This window comes from Salvelinus fontinalis, chromosome 20 (genome assembly GCF_029448725.1).
Source record: "Salvelinus fontinalis isolate EN_2023a chromosome 20, ASM2944872v1, whole genome shotgun sequence".
NCBI lineage: Eukaryota > Metazoa > Chordata > Actinopteri > Salmoniformes > Salmonidae > Salvelinus > Salvelinus fontinalis.
The window spans coordinates 27747249-27761126 of NC_074684.1; the positions used below are offsets into that span (position 1 = coordinate 27747249).

General features: G+C 41.4%; 1 protein-coding gene across 1 annotated transcript in view; it reads left to right on the top strand.

Moving 5' to 3' along the window:
- The first annotated feature begins 4485 nt into the window (after positions 1 to 4485).
- The window catches only part of LOC129817625 (rho guanine nucleotide exchange factor TIAM2-like), a 66241-nt gene continuing 56848 nt past the window's right edge, over positions 4486 to 13878 (top strand). Inside the window, exon 1 of the mRNA XM_055873055.1 lies at positions 4486 to 4714. The gene's annotated coding sequence lies outside the window, so the exon portion shown is untranslated. The remainder of the gene's footprint in view (positions 4715 to 13878) is intronic.

Here is a 13878-nt window from a genome sequence, read left to right on the forward strand (position 1 = left end):
TAAAGCACCTTATACGACCCACCACTGCGACCTGTATGCCCTAGTCGGCTGGCCCTCGCTACATGTTCGTCGTCAGACCCACTGGCTCCAGGTCATCTACAAGGCTATGCTAGGTAAAGTGCCGCCTTATCTCAGTTCACTGGTCACGATGGCTACACCCACCCGTAGCACGCGCTCCAGCAGGTGTATCTCACTGATCATCCCTAAAGCCAAAACCTAATTTGGACGCCTTTCCTTCCAGTTCTCTGCTGCCTGCGACTGGAACGAATTGCAAAAATCTCTGAAGTTGGAGACTTTTATCTCCCTCAACAACTTTAAAAATCTGCTATCCGAGCAGCTAACCGATCGCTGCAGCTGTACATAGTCCATCTGTAAACTACCCACCCAATTTACCTACCTCACCCCCATACTGCTTTTATTTATTTAATTTTCTGCTCTTTTGCACACCAGTATCTCTTCTTGCACATGATCATCTGATGATTTATCACTCCAGTGTTAATCTGCTAAATTGTAATTATTCGATTTATTGCCTACCTCATGCCTTTTGCACACATTGTATATAGATTCTCTTTTTCCTACCATGTTATTGACTTGTTTATTGTTTACTCCATGTGTAACTCTGTGTTGTTGTCTGTTCACACTGCTATGCTTTGTCTTGGCCAGGTCGCAGTTGCAAATGAGAACTTGTTCTCAACTAGCCTACCTGGTTAAATAAAGGTGAAATAAAAAAATAAAAAGTCTCTGAATGTCCTTGAGTGGCACAGTCAGAGCTTGAACTTGAACCCAATCGAACATCTCTGGAAAGACCTAAAAATAGAGAATGGGAGAAACTCCCCAAAATACAGGTATGCCAAGCTTGTAGTGTCATACCCAAGAAGACTCGAGGATGTAATCTCTGCCAAAGGTGCTTCAAAAAAGTACTTAAAGGGTCTGAGTACTTATGTAAATGTCATATTACATTTATTTTTGTTTTTTTATAGATTAGCAGAAAAAAATAAACCTGTTTTTCCTTTGCCATTATGGGGTATTGTAAAGATTGAGGGAAAAAAAAATATTTAATACATTTTAGAATAAGGCTGTAACGTAACAACCAGAGTAGAGACCAGAGTAGAGTAACGCACTGGTCAAAAGTAGTGCACTATAAAGAGAATAGGGTGCCATTTGGGAGGTAAATAAAGACTCCAGTGAGTCATTAGTCATCTTTGGACAGATTCAGAAACAGCCTTGGTGTTGCTCAGATGACAATGCCACACATTCCTAAGCAGTGCTTGTGGTGTAGGCCACCACCAATGTCGCGTCAGAGCAGCTACACAGTGCTCCTCACTTTAACCCACAGCGAAGGAGCAACAAGAGGACTGTTTGTCACAATCGCCATAATAACTGGACCAAAGCGCAGCATGATCTGGGTTCCACATTTTTATTTACTATGTGAAACTCAAAGCAAAACAAAACAATAAACGAACAAACGAAACGTGAAGAAAATGCAGTGCTAACAGGCACTACACAAAACCAAGATCCCACAAAGCACAATGGGGAAATGGCTGCCTAAACATGATCCCCAATCAGAGACAACGATAAACAGCTGCCTCTGATTGGGAATCATACCAGGCCAACATAGATAATAAATCACCTAGATAACCCACCCTAGTCACTGTCACACCCCAACCAACATAGAGAATAAACAGTTCTCTATGGTCAGGGTGTGACACTGTTCTTATGCTCTAGACACATTGTTTACTACTTTGAGCAAACAACAATAACATTCCAGACATAATTTTGTTCCATCTAAAAACAAAAAGTCACAGAAACTGGGATTTTCCTGGAAGGCGATTTGGAAGATGATTTGTCAGGCAGTGTTATGTGAGTTGACTTGCCACACAGATACAGTATGTTCATCACATTGTAAGAAAGTCAACAATGACTGTAGGATAGCCTGGACATGCTCATCCCAAAGCCCACACCCTCTCTCTCCCCTGGAGCTCAATCAACCATCAATGCAGGTGCAGACCATCACACATGCCAACCAATAAAAAAGAACATCCCTGAGAAAAAGCACTTCCCTGGATCTTCCCTGGATCTTCCCTGGATCTCCTGGGTTACAGTTAGTCTGTCAGCATCCCAGAGAGCCTTCCTCAATCTGCCCTCATCCACTCAGTCAATATCAGCAGTGATAATGTTTCTGCATCACTGGACATGCAAGCGTACCAAATAACACCCTCTTCAATATATAGTGTACTAATTTTTACCAAAGCACTACCCTACATGGTGAATAGGGTGCTATTTAGGACGGAGACACAGGAATATTAATGCTGATTGTTGCTATGTGCTGACAGTGCTGCCGATAGGCAGTCCAGGTCCCCTGTGAGTCTCCTCTCTCAACACTTCGATATATTTTATATCTTTACATGATTACATTTTCTCACCCTGTTTGGGGCCTTTCGTAATGCCCTGTGGCAATGATTACATGGTGTGAGTGTGAGTCATGCCATTAAAACAAGGTTATGGTGTTAGACATTCAGAGGCTGTGTTGCATGGGCTACAGACAATAAAAACAGACAGACAAAGCCAGCACCACTGATGGCTAGACTATTACAGGCCCCGTGGCTTGCTTGGAAGCTATGTACTGAAATTATATATGTCGATTTGACAGCCAGGGCTGAGGGGATCTTACCTTAGGCTGAAAACGATTATATCCTTGACAATGACAACCGTGTTGAGGGTGAAAAAGACAGAGCGGTGAAATAGATCCAGAAAACACCACAGATAAGATGTTTCTTGATGTCTGAACTTGGGTGGTTTCAGGGACTGCGACTGATGAACCAAGTCACACAGCAGATAGTAAATATAGATGCTCTGTCCTTACGGCTCTTATACTCTGTGGTGGGATGGATGGGATGAGTGAGGATAAAGTATCCCACTCAATAAGTGAACCATCCACACTCTGGCTGGACCAGATGACATACTGGATCATTGGCCCCAGTCCGTCACCTCTCACCACCACTCACCTTGCCCGGGGAACTCCACTGTAAATAGGAAACGAGAGCCCATGTGGACACCCACCCGCAGGGTTTCATTTCACAACCTAGCCGGGTGAACTAAGGACTGGAGGGGGGAGGCAGACAGAAGGGGAGGCTGACACAGTTCCAGGCACGTATAGTAGGGTACAGATAGATGGAGCGTTGTTGTACCCGATGGGGAGATGGACATTGTAAAATGTTGAAAATGTAAACATTTATTTCAATACTGCCAATAAAAACATCCAGTGCTCTATTTTGAGTCGTCAGTCATGGTTCCATAAAACAGGACATTTGATGGACAAATCTTGTATTTGATTAGAGGAAATCAAAGAAATTACAGATTTCTAGTTGCCTCCTTTGTGTATGTTTTGTTGATAGGAACTGTTGTGAGGAGCAGGCCCTAATTGAGATCAGGCTTCTCTGGTTAGCTGAACAGTTCATGACTTACTTTGTGTTTACAAGGCTATTGTGGACTTCCCCTGTTTTTCTTAGCTTGGATCAAATTAATACATCCCTATGTAACACTTGATTTGGGTAACTCAGTTCTACACTCTTAGAAAAAAAGGTGCTATCTAGAACCTAAAAGGGTTCTTCAGCTGTCCCCATAGGTGAACCCTTTGAATAACTCGTTTTGGTTCCAGGTAAAACCCTTTAGGTTCTAGGTAGAACCCTTTCCACAGTGTACTACATGGAACCAAAAAGGGTTCTACCTGAAAGCACAAAGGGTTCTACCTGGAACCCCCCAAAAATGTACTATGGGGACAGCTGAAGAACCCTTTTGGAACCCTTTTTTCCTAAGAGTGTAGGGTCCACTTGGTCACACTTCAATGGCTTTAGATTGCAGCTTCCTTTGTTATTACTGTGTATTGTATCTTGCCATGCTGTACTTAAAGAGTTAAACATGAATAATAGCACTATGTAGAATCCTGTGTGCAGATATCTTTTAAATGTAGTCTAGTCAAGATATGGAAAATTCTTGAAGCTTCTCCTCACACTTAGTAACCCTTACAAAAAAAGATTCCAGTTTTGAAAGTGCAGTAACTGCAGTCAACTGTGGTACTTAGGATGCAGTAACTGCAGAATAACTGTGGTGTACTGCAGTTACACAGTAAAACGTTTTTTTATTTTGGACATAGTATTTGCAGCATACTGCAGTTATACTGCACTCTGACTGCAATTTTTTTTCTTAAAACTTTTGGAAGAGGTAATGAAGACAAATTAGGACTATGTCAATTTGTGGGAGCAGGATTCCACACCATGGAGAAAAGTGAAGGATTAAGAATGAGGCATATATGAATTAGAGAAACGATATGTTATTAATGTTGTTACTATTCCTTAGGAAATGTATTATGGCATGTTCATGCTCCATAGAAAAATGAAGAGCGCATCCGTCTCACTGGCGGGGGTGTGGTTTCCACTGATACAACTACTATGGTTGAGGTCCTCCTCCCTCAATGTATTGATGAGCATACTATTGTACATTTGTTGAAGGATAGGCTAGGCTACTGTTCATTGCTTAGACAGCATTTTAATTTCCGGGAGTTGTTTAGATCGAACAGTCAGAGTTTTGTTGATTAGGACTCCAGTAAAGTTTTGTGTCATTTGAAGATCTGTAATTCGTGCAGAAATTATGGAGTAACTGCAATTGTTGCCGATCGTGCAACCTCCGGATTTAGGCTACCGTGGGTTTAAAACGGGTGAGTTTAACTATTGGTAAATTATCTTGATTTTATTGTTTCAGCGTTGATCAGATAACAATTGTATTGTCTCTCCGGAATTTGCTTTCGGACACATTGTTGGTTAGTCTAGAAGTATTTATATTGTTCTCACGCAATTGTCGAATAGTATCCACAAATTAGCAGCATAGCCATATTCTCACGTGTGTGGGTCAAATAAAGGAGTTCCAATTAAATGTATCAACATTTCCCCAAAAGTGTTTACTCCTCGAGCAACTTCAGCGTGATATGACATGTCACAGTGCGCTTGGCTTGCATGTGAGTGGTCCTGTTGTAAGGCTCACTTGACATCTGTTTATTAATCATTTATGGAGGGATTCTTTGAGTAAAAGTCGTGTTACATGCTGATCAGACCGCTCGCGCTCGTGTGTTTGCGTGGATTTTATCCACCCACACCAGCAGTGGCGGTTCTAGACCATTTCAACTGGGGGGGCCAAGCTGGGGCCAGTTGTACTGTTAGAGGGGCCAGTTACATTAGACGTTATTGTTGTCATCGTTTTCTTCACTGCAGGCATTAGCAGGCAAAAGACCATGTTCATAATCATCATCCTTGCCACTGTCTAATAACGGATGTAAAAAAAGAACAATAGCAAAAATTAGTTATGTAAAAATGATTTCATACTCCACATTTAGGGGGGCCACAAGGGGGTCCAAAATTGTTGTCACAGGGGCACTGTGTACACATGTATGTGTACATTTATTTTGCAATGCACGCGCACGCGACGCGAGCAGTGTGGTCTGCATGTTACTGTCAAATACTTAGTGAGAATCATAAAATGGTCATGCAACAAAAAGACTCTGGAAGATTATTTTGAAACACCTTTATGTTAATCGACATCGATATGTCTTGTGTGTGAGCAGAGCGCAGAGGAGATGGCGTAGCGGCACTTGTGGTCATGGTGGGTGATCTGGATGTAGTTGTAGGGGCCAAACCAAGACTTACTATAAATAACTGTGGCTCTTGTCTTACTGTGGTTTTTGGACAGTGAGGCTATTGCGTCTGACAGTCTGAATTATTTGTCTGAATGGATGCAATAAATATGACCTGTTATGATGCCATTACAACTATACTCAGATAGTTTATGCTCACTAAAAAGATACTTACAAACTGTAGCAAATGATACCAATGCATTTCTATGACACGTAAGGTAGCCCGACCAGCTGCAGATGTCACTATTATTCCATTTACGTCGTTTGTCATCTGCGTCCAACTGGATTCTTGAAAGCGTCAACATGATTCAGTTAGGCAGGCGCCTAGCCGAACCGAAGGAGTCGCACACTCCCTTAAAAGACCTTTGCTTGAAAAACAAGAAAAAAGATGCCGTAGGCAGTGTACCCTTCCTCAAAATAGTCAGAATTCATTTAAACTAATTCAAGAAATCGGTCAATTCTTTTTACGTTTTTGCCGAGGAGATTTTAGTCACTCAATTTTACATCTAACTAAACTGTTTGGTGCAGTATTTATCATTGAAAAAATTTGCATGAAAAGTAGTCGTCTCTCATTGAATGACAACAAAGACATTATTGAATAATCCCTACTGTTGACCAGTCACCGAAGAAGGGGCGTAGACTTCGGCTTGCCTCCAGAATTTTTTATTTTGCCCGAACAGCCCAAAAAAACGACACCGAATTCCAAAATGAACAAAAACGTCACAAAATGTCATAATATATGGACAAACTCTTCCAAACTTTTTAGTCTGGGAAGCATGCGGACGCCTTTATGCAGCCGGCTAGCTATACACGTGTGTCCCTGGGGACCGGCTCGTACATAAAACATCCTCCATTCAGATTGCAGGCGCATCGTTTTCCTCCTCAACTTGCTTTAATGGCGAGCCGGCAGGAAAAAAACTATTCCACCACCATGCTAGTAGCTAATGCTACTTCCTGATCTTGTATATAGCGTTCAGCCAGGGGTAACAGACTGCTGCAACCTGATTGACCGAACATCAGGAAGTAGCATTAGCCACTCTAGCATTGTGGTGGAAAATTGTGCTTTATTAAGACAGTACGTATATTTTTCAAGTTCTTCTTTTGGAGTCTCGCCATTAAAGCTAGTTAAAGAGGAAATCGACGCCTTTGCAACCTGAATGGAGGATATTTTAAGTACGAGCCATTCGCCAGGGGACGGGAGTGTATAGCCAGCTGCACAAAGTCCAGTTGGACTCAGATGACAAACAATGTAAATGGAATAATAGAGCCATCTGCGGCCCGTCGGGTTACCTTATAAGACTGCGATCAATGGAATTGTAACGGTCAGATAACATTAACGCATCCTTAATTCTGTCATTAGCAAAGCACATGAGCATGAAGCCAGGTTTAGAAACCAACAAACCATCCAGCCCACTATTCATTAACTTGCTCCAACACAATGTCGTTAAGTCATTAGACAACATATGGGGAAACAAGTCTTCACACATGACTGAAGGTACCTCCTCCTATTCATATGTAAAGCTCCCATTGTCCATGTAGGCCTAACCATTAAGAGCACAAGACAGGAATTACTAATGACAAATGCATCTACAGAATGTTGTGATGTGGTGGGAACAAATTATTATTTTTTATAGATCAAACAGTTTCTATCTAAAATGCCAAATACGTTTGATATGCAAACTCTCAATGAGACTTCATGGAGCTGAGAAGCTCACTCATAAGATATAGCTGGGGCCATGTGTATAAGCATATCAGGTCCCTCCTGTCCAGATCACCTTATTCATTATGGTCTAAAAGGCTAAACTGATCCTAGATCAGCACTCCTACGCTGAGATGCTTGATACATAAAGTCCCTTGTCTGTCTATACTGAAGAAATATATAAACGCAACATGCAACCATTTCAAAGATTTTGCTGTTAAAGTTCATATAAGGAAATCAGCAACTTGAAATAAATTCATTAGGCCCTAATCTATGGATTTCACATGACTCTGCAAGGGTGCAGCCATGGGTGGGCCTGGGAGGGCACCCAAAGAGGGAGCCAGGCCCAGCCAATCAGAATGTGTTTTTCCCCACAAAATCACTTTGTTACTGACAGAAATACTCCTCGATTCCGCAAGTGAAGAAGCCGGATGTGGAGGTCCTGGACTGGCGTGGTTGCACGTGGTCTGCGGTTATGAGGCCGGTTGGACGTACTGCCAAATTCTCTAAAATGACGTTGGAGGTGGCTTATGGTAGAGAAATTAACATTGAATTATCTGGCAACAGCTCTGGTGGACATTCCTACAGTCATCATGACAATTGCACACTCCCTCAAAACTTGAGACATCTGTGGCATTGTGTTGTGTGACAAAACTGCACATTTTACAGTGGCCTTTTATTAACCCCAGCACAAGGTGCACTTGTGTAATGATCATGCTGTTTAATCAGCTTCTTGATATGCCACACCTATCAGGTGGATGGATTATCTTGACAAAGGCAAAAATTCTCACTAACATGGATGTAAACGAATTTGTACACAAACTTTGAGAGAAATTATATTTGTGTATGTATGGAAAATGTCTGGGATCTTTTATTTTAGCTCATTAAACATGGGACCAGCACTTTACATTGCGTTTTTATTTTAGTTCAGTGTATAATAAGGCTGTAACAGCTGGTCATTGGCCATATGGCCATTGAGGTGGTGACTTCTTGGCCATAGACTGCTGTCAAATGAGCAAACAAGAGAAAGTCTTCATGTGTGACCCTCTGAGATAAAAGCAATTCAGAACACTTTTATTGAATAGTCCATGACAGCCATGACAGTATGGCCATTGTCCAACCTTATTTCACTCGATGTGAAAAGAAACCTCTTGTAAGGATATTGGGCGACTTGTGGTCAAAGCTATCGTAACTTTGCAGAGAAACTTTGGGTCACATTTCATTATAATATTTATTTGGTCTGGTGGAAGAAAGTAGACATAACAACAATAACAAAATGAAAAAATATTACACAAGAATTACACACACTGACCAGGGTTTTTTTCTGGATTAAAAAAGGGCTTAGGTGGTGGGCGTGGCAGGGGAGGAGCGGTTGGCGAGGCTAAATTTGAGAGAAGATTTTAGATGCCCCCATCTTGGTGTAGACATATTTTTGCATTTTTAAGACCAATTTCCTGTCATTCTAAACATTTTGCCATGCAGCTGAGTGAAAACTTTGCAGTTTTAAAGCAAATTTCCTGCGATGCTACATATTCTACCATGGAGCTGAGAAAATATTTTTCATTTTAAAAGCACATTTCCTGTAATTCTATGCATTTTGCCATGGTTAATGCTGTGTTCTTTTGCTCAAACATAATAACAACATCTATACTGCTAAATTAATTGTTTTGGGAATTTTGAATTCTCTCTACATACTTTATATCTGGTTTAGTCATTTACATTTACACTGAAACTGTTTTTCTATCCCAAAAATCTATTTCCAAATTTTGGGGGCTTAAGCGACCTGAAAAAAAACTTAGGCTGCTTGCCCAAGATTTCAATTGCAGAAGAATCCCTGTTTGACAAAATTGTTGCGTTCTCTGACACATGCTAGAAGTTGGAAACCAAACTGTTTACTCCCTGTTCCCTTGCTGAACCCAGTCAGAAAACTGGTCAGCCCAAAGCAAACGAAGAGCCAGTCCCTGGTCTTGGACACCAGTCAAAGAGGGCGATATTGGACTCCATGCAACATTCCAACAGCTATGCTAGACCGACATATGCTTACATACTGACAACAATAATCAGGTGAACCAACCAACATCAATAACCAGGCCTGGCCAACGCTGGGCCAGCCAGGTTTGCTCCCAGATAACCAGATGTAAATGGTCTGCGCTCACGCTCAATTGAAGTCAAACACTGGGTCCAATTGGCTGCAATCAGTAGATAACATCGACCAATTCGCTAAGGCAAATTTGCTTTAGTAAAGTAAAGCTGGCACCAGACTCCTAAGCACAAAAACATCATCATATATTTTCTCAGCATAAATCCTTGACTAATCCACATCAATATATACATTCTTTCCTAAGAACAACACCCTCCAGAAAAAGTCAACCCTGTAATCTAGCGGCATCCAAATAAAAGTCTGTGTGTGTGCAGATGCAGTGTACCTACAGATGGATAAAGCCAAGGCAGTGGAGTGGTTAGTCACTATGGGCTTTGGGTTTCCATGACAGCGCTCTCTTTGTGCCCGTCAGTCGGCAGCATGCCCCAGCCTTCCATCCTGTGGTGGTGGTGGTGTGCTGTGTTTGCTCTGCCTACTACTGCACTCCAGGACTCCAGTTGGCCTTTTGTGTGCTCTTTAGCCTGCCCAAGCCCCTCACACACTCAGCTTCAGCAGCACAACAAGCCAAGTTGGGGGGGGGGGATTTCCAGCCGCTTATTAGAGGCTGAAGAGAAAGAGACGTTTTTACGGTCAACACGAGGTGACTTTCCTGCTGAATTTCTTGCTCTGTAAATCAGTAAAAGAGACAAGGGTGGCATTGCAAGCAACAAGCATCCTCATTACCTTGCCATCATATGCACACAGAAGGAGGAACATGTGTGTAAATGTGAACAGTTAAGTGGATGGTGTGGTGCAGTCAAAAGATAGCAGGGGCCTCATTTATACAGTTTTCATGCAAAAGTTTTCAGTTTTCATGCGAAACTTGAGAATGTGCTTATCCTCCCGCAAACTTTAGACCATGTGTACATACTGTTTCTAGTGGTTGACGTATTAAATTGCAAGAAAACAAAAGCCAAGTAGTAGCCTTGTGATGACACTCTTAATCATAACAATAAAACAGGTAGCTAAATATATGATGACACTTATTCATAACAATAAAACAGGTAGCTAAATACACATTGAACAAAAATATAAATGCAACATGTAAAGTGTTGGAGTGTGATCCGATCCGATGCGCAGTTTAACAGTAGAACCGACGGTTCACCTTTTCCATTGACGTTTGTAGGCTACGTCTTAATAATGTCAAATTTCTCATAGACTATATTTCATTTCTAAACATAATACATCATACATACACTGAGCATTCGGAACACCTTCTTAATATTGGGTTGCATCCTCCCCTTCTGCCCTCAGAACAGCCTCAATTCGTCAGGGCATGCACTCTACAATGTTTTAAAAGCATTCCACAGGGATGCTGGTCCATGTTGACTCCAATGCTTCCCACAGTTCTGTCAAGTTGGCTGGATATCCTTTGGGTGGTGGACCATTCTTGATACAAACGGGAAACTGTTGAGTGTGAAAAGCCCAACAGTGTTGCAGTTCTTGGCACTAATTGGTGCACCTGGCACTTACTACCATACCCTGTTCAAAGGCACTTAAATATTTTTTTTCTTACCCTCTGAATGGCACACACACACACACAATCCAATTTTTCAATTGTCTCAAGGCTTAAAAATCATTCTTTAACCAGGCTCCTCCCCTTCATCTACACTACTTGAAGTGGATTTAACAAGTGGCATCAATAAGGGATCATAGCTTTCCTCTGGATTCACCTGGTCAGTCTATGTCAGGGAAAGAGCAGGTGTTCTTAATGTTATGTATACTCACTGTACATCATAACGATTGCAGAATAAATTCATCACCTTTTCTGGCCATGATGAGTTCATATTCCCGAAGTAGCCATAAAACAAATGACCATGTGCATCTCTCATTTAATTGGGCCTATTAGATAGGCTATTATAATTTAAAGTTTTTGCTCTCCTTGCTATGAGAAAGTGAGGATGGTTTATAACATACAGTAGAATTGAACAGGTGAACAGACAGTTGATATTTTGCATTGAAGTGTGTAGGCTACCACGGTAAGTATAGCCTACTCTAGTAAAAAATAAATAGGAGTATACGTTTCAGAATTCGCAGGCAATGTAGCATATTTAGGTTCGGGAAAACAGTAAATGCAAAACATTATTGAATTCAAACTGTCTACAGGTGCACAACAATTTACAATAGTTTTTGTCTTTCAGAAGCGGTCAGATAGCCTACAGCAAATGTCCCTGGATAAGAAAACATTCTGCAAGTACCTCCAAAGACATTTGATCAAGTTCACCATTGCTATTTCCTTTAGATATACTGTCTTGGCCTAATTCCAATACTTCCTAAGTAGACAGCAAATAAGGGCGTTATTGTCAAATCTCAATATTTCTGTGCGTGAACAGTCTTTTCAGAAATGGCACGCGCAGATATTTAGTGTCAATTCTACGCAACTGTTATAAATGAGACCTCAGGTGCTTTTGTCAGCAGCAGAATGAATGACGAGAGACGTGGCTGGGAGAGGTTTGAAATAATAAACAGCAGTTCAGTCACGAGTTGAATCAAAGATTATTCCCCAACAGTGAAATAATGAAATGGATTAATCGCCAACTTTTAACCCGAATAGAAATGCATTGGTATCCTTTGCTACAGTCAGTAAGTAACTATTTTAAAGGAGTGTCACCTGGGTTTTCACCAGGACTTTTGTTAGGCTGTGCAGGTGGGGTTTGGACCGTGTACAGTTTATGTTGCTTCTACATACTAGCCTCTTGTTGCCAATGTTTGCTGACTGAGTTAGCAGCGTGCACCGCTCCTCATGAACAGTAGTGAAGCTTCACTTACAGTAGCAGCCTGGTCTCTGCACACAAGACAACGTTTTATTTAAAAAATGTAACAGAGTTGTGGAGTTGATCAGAGTCACATGGTAGCAACACTTTCAGAACATTTTCAGTGTGGGACCAAATCCTTTATATGTTCTTGTAGTTCTCCTACGTGAGGGCTCCTAAGAGCTCTTTGTTAGTCAGAGATAACTTTGAGTGGTACATGTAAAGAGGATAAGATGCATCAAGAGGTGTAGTCCCAGGATAAGGGGTTCATTTTTCCACTAGGTAGTCATCACAGGCACGTAGCCCAGCAGCCTCATCCAGCCCAGATCCAGTGGTAAACTGCCTTGATGTCTTTGTGGTTCCAGTGCAGAAGAAGGGCCCTCTGTGTTCAGCTGGCTGAACTGCTGCCATGCGGAATGTGCGGTGGATTTTCTACCTAATTATCTCCTATTTTCTCATGCAAGCCGGCACTTTTTCACGATGGAAGAATGCGATATAGGCTTAGCTGTCCTGGGTTTTGTTGTTTTTCGCTAAGCAGTCTCGCGCACAACATTAGGACTGGGTGTACCGAGGATGAAGAGGCCTTGTAATCCCACAATGGAGACCCTATATACATATGGCATTATAAGGCACGAGAACAGCCCTGATACAATCTTATTTCACTCATGTAAAATTCAATTATGGCAGACCGAACTATTCAACTATTAAAATGCTCCTGGCCAATAAACATAATTGGGTTCACATTTTCTTTATAATAAAGAGTTTATTGTTGACCTGGAAGAGGTCAGACATTGAAAGAAATAGTTTTAAATAAATGCTTTGATAAAAATGTAAAAAATCTGACTGGGGTGGTAATATTAATATATACATTTCTATTTGGGAATCATCTTGATAGAAGAACAGTGGTTGATAATTATCTTGTTGTTAACATCATGGACAATACAATATGTTCTACCCAATGTTGATAGAAATGGAGACTGGAGTGGAACGCTGCTCTTTTCCAAAAACACGTGACTGGCTCGAGGTAGGTGAAAGAGCAACATTTTGGGAACGAAAGAACCCATTGAGCGTAATAGAGTATATGATGCTGAAAGTCAACATGGAGAGGAAGGGAAGGGTGCTGTCTGAGCAGCATACCTTAACCCAAATTAAACAAGGCAAATATTGTTCTTGGCAAGACACCATCTTGTTTTTTTTTCACACGTCAGGGAAAAGCAAATGGCTGTGGATAAAGCTGAGCAAAGTGTTTCAGTGTTTCAAGTCATTTCAGGGACTGGCATTAGCCCAGTGGGGACTTTCTGACAGCAACAAAGAGCCAGACTTTAAAAGACCTGAATATGAATTAGTCATACATCATTTATTTCTCACTTGAACATATTACCCTTTAATGTGCGACAGTCCGGTATCACATCATCAACTTGTATCGATCACATTTTTACTAACATGGCTGAACATTGTTCTAAAGCTGTATCAGTGGCAATAGGATGTAGTGATCATAACTTGGTTGCACTCACTAGGAAAACAAGCTACCGATGGTCCTACAGAGGGTTCAATCAGGACTCTGATTGAACCCTTGTGGGTGAGATTAAGAATGTGCACTGGT